This window comes from Pseudorasbora parva, chromosome 24 (assembly GCF_024679245.1).
Source record: "Pseudorasbora parva isolate DD20220531a chromosome 24, ASM2467924v1, whole genome shotgun sequence".
Classification (NCBI taxonomy): domain Eukaryota; kingdom Metazoa; phylum Chordata; class Actinopteri; order Cypriniformes; family Gobionidae; genus Pseudorasbora; species Pseudorasbora parva.
In genome coordinates this window covers 26,774,486-26,783,785 of record NC_090195.1, presented here as the reverse complement: position 1 = coordinate 26,783,785, position 9,300 = coordinate 26,774,486, and positions in this window count along the sequence as shown.

Here is a 9,300-nt window from a genome sequence, read left to right as displayed (position 1 = left end):
ATGAGCTCTCATGATGAGAGCTGAGGTAAACACGTCCACACTCGCAGCAGTAGTTCTCAGCACGTGTTCAGTGTGCCGCATTTTCAGTTCATACCTTTGGAAGATTAACTTTCATAGGAATTAACTTGAGAAGATAAAATACTCACTTTGCTCCGCCGGCCGCACCGTTTCCAAGACTTCCTGAGCCGAGCTGAGCTATAAGTGCTATAAGTGCATCACCCATGTGCAAAGTGAAAACATAGCATAGCTATGTTAGCTCCCTCTGCTGGCTGTAGTCTTTAGCGTCTGGCCAAACATTTTACCGATGACGAAAATCGAAGATATTTGCGTCACCGGAGTAATTTTTCCAGAATAAAATGCATAAATCTCTCGTCTCAGGGAGATATGAGAGGGGGGACCATGATCATTCGAATATACTCCAGGGTTTCTACTGATAGAAAGCCATATGTTAATCGCTGAAGTAACCCATTAATTGTGAAGTTTGGAGCAGATGGTTTGTAGCAGATGGTAGAACAACTATTTTATTTGCTTGTACTGTATATGCTTGTAATTAGACTGATATTGTTTATTTGAAATGCTTTGGATTGGTTTCCAGCTGTTTCAATTTTGAATCATCGTAATGATTGATAAACTACTCAGGTAAATATTGTGTTTGTCTGATTCACACAACATCAGTCAGTAGTCCATAGCATGAACGTATGTTTAAAAAAAAGGCAATTGAAAATAATTTAGCAGTAGGTTCTACAATAGCCTGGAATATGGCAAGTGCTGTAGTAGCAGATTCTACCTTTGTCTGGTTTTCTCATCGACTCCAGTGGAGTGAAACCAATTATTGTGTACAGTCTAAAATTGACACCGGAAAAGCCATTAATTTAGTCCTCTTGGTCATCTAATGCCGAGTTTGTTGTGTCCACTAGAGGGTGGAAAAGCACTGTGTTCAAAAAAAGATAGACTGTTCTGTGATCACAATACATGTCTGATTGTTCCATGGTTGATGAGTTCTGCCTAGTTAAGGCAATGAGATTGGTCTGGAGAGTGAGAGTAAACAAAGAGTTGTTCACTGCATTTCTGGCTTGGTGTGTTTATTTTACACCACATTTTGGCGACAAGGATGGCTGATTTTTCTCTACCTCCGCCACCGCCTTTCCTCGCTCTCCCAGGTGAACCGCCGATACCATGGCCTCGTTGGCTGCAGTCCTTTGAGACATATCTCATCGCAGCCGGCCTCACAGAAGTGAGTGCGGCACGAAAAAAAGCACTTCTTCAACACTGCCTGGGGGCAGAGGGACAGCGAGTGCTTGGAACAATCAGCGACAGCAGTGAAGCCACTTATGAACAGTCCGTGACTGCCCTGAATGAACATTTTGCCGCTCCACAGAGTGTTTTGCTGCGGCGGTTCATATTCCGCCGGCGCCATCAACTGCCCGGTGAGTCCGTGCATCAGTATGTGGCCAATCTGAGAGGGCTAGCAAATTCTTGTAAATTTGGAGGGCTGCGCGATGAAATGATCCGCGATCAGCTGATTGAACACACCAATGATAACAAAATTAGAGAAACCCTGCTGTTACAGCCGGACGACCTGACGCTATCTAGGGCACTATCGGTAGCATTTCAGGTGGAAAGTGCAGCTGAATGTGTGGCTACGCTCACCAGCCAAAATAAGTCGACTTACAGCCAACTGACATTTATGGATACAAGTCCACAAGCTGAGCAGCCACCCGACCGGGGTGCAGAAGCGGCTGCAGATGCCCCTGACTCTGTGATGCAACTCTCACGGCAACAACGTAGGCAAGCGTATCAACAAAAGCCCTGCGCTAATTGCGGATCTCGTTCGCATATCACCAGAGCACAAAGCTGTCCAGCACAGGGCCAGACATGCCATAATTGTGGAAAACAAAACCATTTTGCTAGTGTATGCCGTTCAGCCCCAACTAGACCACAGACACGCACCAATCAGTCCCCACCTGCCATCATCCACAATGTAACTTCAGGTCTTGTGCCGTTCAGATCATGCACCGTCACCCTGAATGATGTGAACATCCCACTGCTATTGGATACGGGGGCCAGTGTGTCCCTGATCAATGCAAGCACTTACAGTCAGTTCTTCAGCGCACTTCCCTTGGCCACGCCTTCTACAGCCTTGTGTGGTTATGGTGATTCAAAAATCGAGCTACTAGGGTCACTCAAATTGACTGCTCGTTATGGTACAAGGACACTGCCCTCATTCATCTTCCAAGTGGCCCGCAAAGGAGCAAATTTGATGGGGCTGGACTTGTTCACCGCACTGGGATTCGCCCTAGTGGACACGGAGGGGTCCGCTATCCTGACTGTGACCTCAATGTGGCAACAACAGCGGCCAGCACTGTTCGATGGGCTGGGCTGCCTCACCTCATTTATGCACCAGCCCCTCATTAACCATACCGTCACCCCAGTCATTCAGCCGCTACGCCGCATACCCCTGGCCCTGCGCGAGGGGGTGTCAACAGAACTAAAACGCCTGCTGGGGGCAGGCATCATTGAGCATGTGGACGCATCGCCCTGGGTCTCAAATCTGGTGGTGGCCACTAAAAAATCTGGTGCCCTGCGCATCTGTGTGGACTTGCGGCAAGTCAATAAGGCAGTTATTCCGGATAAGTACCCACTACCAACAACGGAGGAACTCACGGCTCAGTTCTATGGCTCCACAGTGTTTTCTAAGCTGGACCTAAGAGAAGGTTATCTGCAGGTGCCTCTCCATGCCGACAGCAGGAATCTGACGACTTTTGTGACACATGAGGGAGTTTTTCGTTATACTAGGATGCCATTTGGCCTTAGCTCCGCCCCTTCCTGTTTCCAAAAGGTCATGACCTCTGTGCTAGCGGGAATACCAGGCGTTGTCATCTACCTTGACGACATTGTTGTGCACGGGGCCACAATGCACGCTCATGATGAGCGTCTCAACAGGGTTTTTGATGCACTCTTGAAGCACAGGCTGACTTTAAATGGCGGAAAATGTCTTTTTGCTGTACCCGTCATCGAGTTTGTGGGGTTCAAATTGTCAGCACAGGGCATTTCCCCACTCCAGTCTAACGTGGAGGCCATTCAGTCCATTCCTGAACCGACCACTCCTGCCCAGGTGGCTTCTTTCCTAGGGATGACGGGCTACTACTTAAAGTTTCTTCCTCAGTATTCAGCCACTACTGCCCCACTGCGGCAATTACTCCGGAAAGATGAGTCCTGGGTGTGGACACAGGCATGTTCGGAGGCTGTGCGCACCCTCAAGGCCCAACTTACTTCACCTCCTATACTGTCACACTTCAGCACTTCCTGTAAGACCATGGTCACCTGCGATGCCTCTGCCACAGCCATCGGAGCCGTACTGTCACAGGTTCAGAAGGGTGTAGAAATGCCCATAGCTTTTGCCTCTAGGGCCCTTAACCCAACCGAACAACGATATTCAGTGGGCGAACGGGAAGCGCTGGCATGCCTATGGGCATGTGAAAGATGGCACCTGTACTTGTATGGCCGCCAATTCACTCTAAGGACGGATCATCATGCCTTAGTGGCACTACTGGCAACGTCAGGAACAGGTCACAGACCACTGAGACTACATCGATGGTATGACCGGCTCCGTCAGTATAATTACAGCCTTCAGTTCACACCAGGCCGTGAAAACGTGGTAGCTGACCTCTTGTCTCGCTCTGTCCCAGTCCCGGAAAAAACAAAAGACATTAACCCTGAAACAGACATCATCCAGCTGCTGCACACGCCTCTACAGAGCATGGTATCACTACAGGAGCTCAAAACAGCTTCAGAGCAGGACTCTACCCTCTCCCTGCTCCGCACTTACATCCGAGAAGGCTGGCCCTCACATGTCCCAGAAGATCTAATGCCATTTGCCCGTGTCAAAGATGAACTATCGTGCTGGAATGACACATGTGTGGCACGAGGGCTTTGCACTGTGGTCCCGGGCCCCCTTCGTGCGCGTGTGCTTCAAATGGCACACGAGGGGCATCTGGGAATAGTGAAGTTCAAACAGCGTTGCCGGGACAGGGTCTGGTGGCCTGGCATAGACAGAGAAATTGAACTTTTAGTTAAAGACTGCCAAGCCTGTCTGGTGAGTGGGAAAACGGGTAACCCACCTCCCCCGCCCCTCCAACCCCTGGCCTGGCCCACACGTCCTTGGCAGCACCTGCAGATGGATATCTGCGGTGAGATTCATGGGGTTCCCCAAAATCAGCGATTCCTGGTGGTAACATATGACTTGCATTCAAAATGGCCAGAAATAACCACCACCGGCTCTGTCACCACTCAAGTAATTGTGAACTTTCTGGACTCACTGTTCTCCCGTTGGGGCCTCCCACAAATGATCACAACAGATAACGGCCCTCAGTTCATCTCAGGGGACTTCTCATCTTACCTGGAGAATAAAGGTATCCAACACATTCGCACCACCCTTTACCACCCCCAGGCCAATGGGGGTGTGGAACGTTTCCATCAGTCTCTAAAAAATGGCATTAGAGCACACCTGGCACAAGGGTGCTGTTTCAACCAAGCCATTCGTCTGACTTTGCTACACTACCGGGCCTCACAGCATAGCACCACTGGGGTCTCCCCTGCCTTACTAATGTTGGGCAGGGAACTCACTTTGCCACTGGACAGACTTCATCCCTCCACAATGAAGGGATCCCCCAGGGGGGTAAAAACTCAGGTCACACACCAGCAGCGCCGGATGAAACAGAGATTTGACAGACTCAGACATGCCAAAGAGCCAAATATCGCAGCTCAGGACTGGGTGAGAGTTCGCAGACCCCACAGGAGTAATAAACTGGCTTCATTCTGGTCTACCCCTTTGTTGGTTACTCGTCAGATAGGCAGAGGGTCTTATCTCCTGGAGGATGGTACCCGATGGCACGCTAGCCGTCTTCGTAAAGTAGCTGCACCTACCACAGTCTGCCCACAAAGGAGAGGGAATTCGCCACATACCTTTCTCCCACGAGAACAGGAAATTGCAACATCTCAGGTTGGCAGGCAAGACTTAGATCCCTCTTTGCACCCACCCCCTGTTTCACTTACCCCACCCATAAGTTCACAGGCCCCACAGTCTCCGGGCCCTTCAGCCCTATGCCAGGACCCTTCCTTCCCAAGACCGGTGCGTACCAGATCTCGGCCGGGTCACTTGAAAGACTTTGTTGCCACCTTTCATGTGTAGAGAGCTGCATGGGAGGGAGGGAGAGGGGGGGAAATGTTGTGTCCACTAGAGGGTGGAAAAGCACTGTGTTCAAAAAAAGATAGACTGTTCTGTGATCACAATACATGTCTGATTGTTCCATGGTTGATGAGTTCTGCCTAGTTAAGGAAATGAGATTGGTCTGGAGAGTGAGAGTAAACAAAGAGTTGTTCACTGCATTTCTGGCTTGGTGTGTTTATTTTACACCACAGAGTTCACACTGCCCGATTTGGACTCAACGACAGGTTTTGTAGCCTGACAAGCCAGACCCACATCAAGATGTTTGGTCTGGCAACTCACCATTGGCAGGGCTCAATCTGAGGGAGGTTAAACGGTTGTCTTTCAAACTCCCTCTGCACGCGATAGGATAGAGCTACAACCAACCAGAGAAACGAAGGTGAAGCGGAGCTAGTTGACAGATTAAACTTTCGTTGTATCCGGCCGGCAAAACTCCGAACACATCTTCTCTTCTTAAGAGTGACTTCAGTGCCATTCTTTGTTCTTTTCTCAGAGAAAAGCTTAACTCCAAGTCTTCCAGAGTCGCGGTCAAAGCTAATTCGAAAGACCGCCGTCTGCCAGTTTATGTGTTTACTAGTAGCATGCAAGCGCAACTTGGGCGTCATTATGTTAAGTCCCGCCCACCGACTCTATACGCGATACGATTGGCACGACCAGAGTTTGGCGTTTACAGCTCAGAATTGAATTGAGAGTTGCTAGACGACATTCGCGGCAGATTAGATTTGCTGCCACTAGGGTGTGACTAGATTTCTAGGCTAATCTGGACTTGTTGGCGATTCAAAATCCTGCTGTGTGAAATGAGTTCTGACTGAAAATCATATTGTGATCACCTACAGCCAATGAGAGAGAAGATTCAGGGCAGTGTAAGGTTCGAGGAGGAGTTATAGAACAGAATATCAGTATTTTAATACATGTATTTACAATTCTAACAAACAGAAACAGAGCCAAGCATTTGCTTGCCCTTTGCTTCTAATCGTTCAACAATTTTTTTAACAATGTTTATTGAAAGCTTTCTGCAGTAGCCTATATATTTTTATTAACAATTTCAGTTATGTGTGAGAACTCCGGACTGAAGCACGCTGATCTTGCTTTAGGCTCATCTGAACCAATCACCTGTGAATCACCATGAGATGCATGCTGGTAAGAAATGTGTCCGAGCGTGGTCCGACTTGCTCTGATGTCATGCTGACACGTGTCAAAAATCTCTCGCGATGGCAAGGCGGACTGATCCACTATGAGAAAACTGTCCGTCTTGCCTGTACTTTTTTCACTCCTCCCTTCACTGCAGCCGCCTAGTCTCGCCTTCATTTCAGGCGAGGCGAGGCACATCTCAAAAAAGATGATTGTTTCCTTGTCTCTTCTCCCTTATGTGTTTAGTTGTGAATCGTAGTTTGCGGACAGGACAGATTTGTTGGCGATTCTTCCTATTGTAAAGTCATAAGGCAGTGCTTCTTAAACCTGAACTGGAGACCCCCCACCAGTGAATATTTTGTATGTCTCCCTCATCTAACGCACCTGATTTAACTCATCAGCTCATTAATAGAAACTGCAAGACTTGAATTGTGTGTATGATAAAGGAGACATTCCAAATGTGCAGTGGTGAGGTCCCTGGGACCAGTTTGAAAACCACTGATCTAAGGCCTGATAAAGTAGTCAGCGTGGAACTCGCATGTGTTTGGCAACGTTTTTCACTTGTGTATCCATTTCAAACTTTAGACATGCACACTCTGAACCAGCATCATGATTGGATTAAGTCCAGCATGTGTTAAATCCATTGACTGTGAAAAAAAAAAAAATCACCAACCAGTCATTGTGGTCCAATGGTGTGTGCCAGCTTCATATGATTTCATAAACCTTAAAATATAGTGTGTTCCCTTGAAAACAGCAGGAATGATACAATTTTGCACACTTTTATATAGAATATTAATAGTGAAAGGCCTGTCCAAATGGCCCAAAAATGATTTCCAATAGAGTGGGTGAAAGTGTCCTGTGCGTTCTGTGTTTTCAGTGTGGCAAAGTAATTTTATTCTAATTAAACTTTTATCTGACTCCATTTTATTACAACTTTGAATTAAGGTTAAACTTAAGGTAAGACTATATCTTACCAGAAACAAGCTGAACTACTTAACTTCCTCTAATGCTAACTTTATATAATCATGCAATGGTTTTAAGCCTGGCTTACCCTATTTAGATTGGTCTAACAACACTGGATATTACATTATTTGCCTTTACTGTCCAAGTACACATGACTAATACCAATTTGTTTAGGCAGATTTCTAAAACTTAAGTCAGGTGCCCCAATGCTCCACCTAAATCCTAATTTTACGTTTCTAACCTGAGCATGTGGTTGGTATTTACATAATCTACTATAGTTGATAATTTCTCATTCAGAATAAACTCAATTGTAACAATTTGTTATTGTCAGGTAAATGTATCCTACCAATTACATAATCAATTAAAATTATCAATATGAAAAATCAAATGCTCAGAAATAAAAGATGCATACCTGACTTCAGAAAAGTCTTTGAGACACTGATCTGCCTACAGAATCGCGCTGAGGATTTTGCAAAAAAATTCTGGAAATACCCAGAATACCCAGACAAAACATCCAAATGAAGAAAATTCACAATAGGATTTATTTTTTAATTTTAGTCTCACTGAGGCAATTCAGATGATACCAGACTTATATAGTGCTGTTTGGTAATTGTTCATATTAAGCCATATAGACTTTTGGGTGAATTTCAGCATGTGAAAGAAGAGATAAAGAAGAGAGAGTGAATGGTTTAATGGTATAATGTTTAGGTGTCATTACCTGGCTTTTTTTGCTTTTTTTAAATACTGTTTTCTGAGGTCAACTAATGTCATTTGTGTGGTTTTTATATTCAAAAACATCATAATTAATAAGTAATAGGCTAGTTTCTACACTGGTTTTGAGGCCGTCTCCTGAACGCTTGGTTTTGATGGGCGTGCCGTGGCGTAGACAGAAGACAGCCTCAAAACCAGTGGAGAAAATAGCCTATTGCTTATTAATTATGATGTTTTTGAATATAAAAACCACACAAATGTCATTAGTTGACCTCAGACAACAGTATATAAAAAATAAAAAAAGTCACTTCATGACACCTTTAATATCTGCCAGAGTTTATAGTTACGGCCCGGTTAATCTAGCGCTGGATGATTCATTTGTTTGCCTGTAAAATACGTGATTCTTTCAAAATTCCCTATTAATTAACACAGTTCCCTTAAAGCTAAACGGACCTGTTTCCCTTAAACAGGGTAAAACAAAAACACATTTTGGAAGAATTATTGATAATATATAAACTTTTAATATATGATACTATATTTAAATGTTATTTTTAAATAAACATTACAGTGTACCTAGATATTTTGGACTATTTCATATATAAAGCTTTACAGGCTTTGAACTTTTTACAGTTAAATAAGTCATATTTTCCACTTTCCTTTGTGTCCCCTTTCTATATACTATGACAAAGCAATTATATTACAAATCCGTCTTGCTTTATTTAACTGGTTAAACAGTGTGATATAAATTATTTGTTTATGAAGTGTTCACTCATTTGTAAGGCATTCAGGACAGTTCAATTGAGCATTCAATCGTTTTGAGAACTTAAACCACACAGAGAACCATTCAAGCATGCCAGTCCTTTCAACAACACAATGAGTCAGCAGTTTCAAAGTCCTTATCTGTGACTGACACAATTCATAACTGCCTTTAGTGCAAGTTTAAACAGCTGCTGTGTTCAGTTGTTTTCTATGTGTAAGATTACTATGGCAAATAAGCAAGAGCATTTTAAAGAGCAGGTCCATCAAGTCGGAAATTTTACAGTAATACTAGATTTTATATAGTATAGGCCTAATACTTCTGTTTTCAACAATGTATTTTTTTTTTTTTTTTTTTTTTTGTGCTAAATCTTTGGCCCATTTTTCCCAAAGCTCTAAACACAAAACTCGCAAGCAATATTAAGACATCTGTCTACAAACCAACAACACTGATGTGATCAACGCAGAACACAATGAAATCAGTGAGTTTATACCTTTTGCATTGTCAGTTA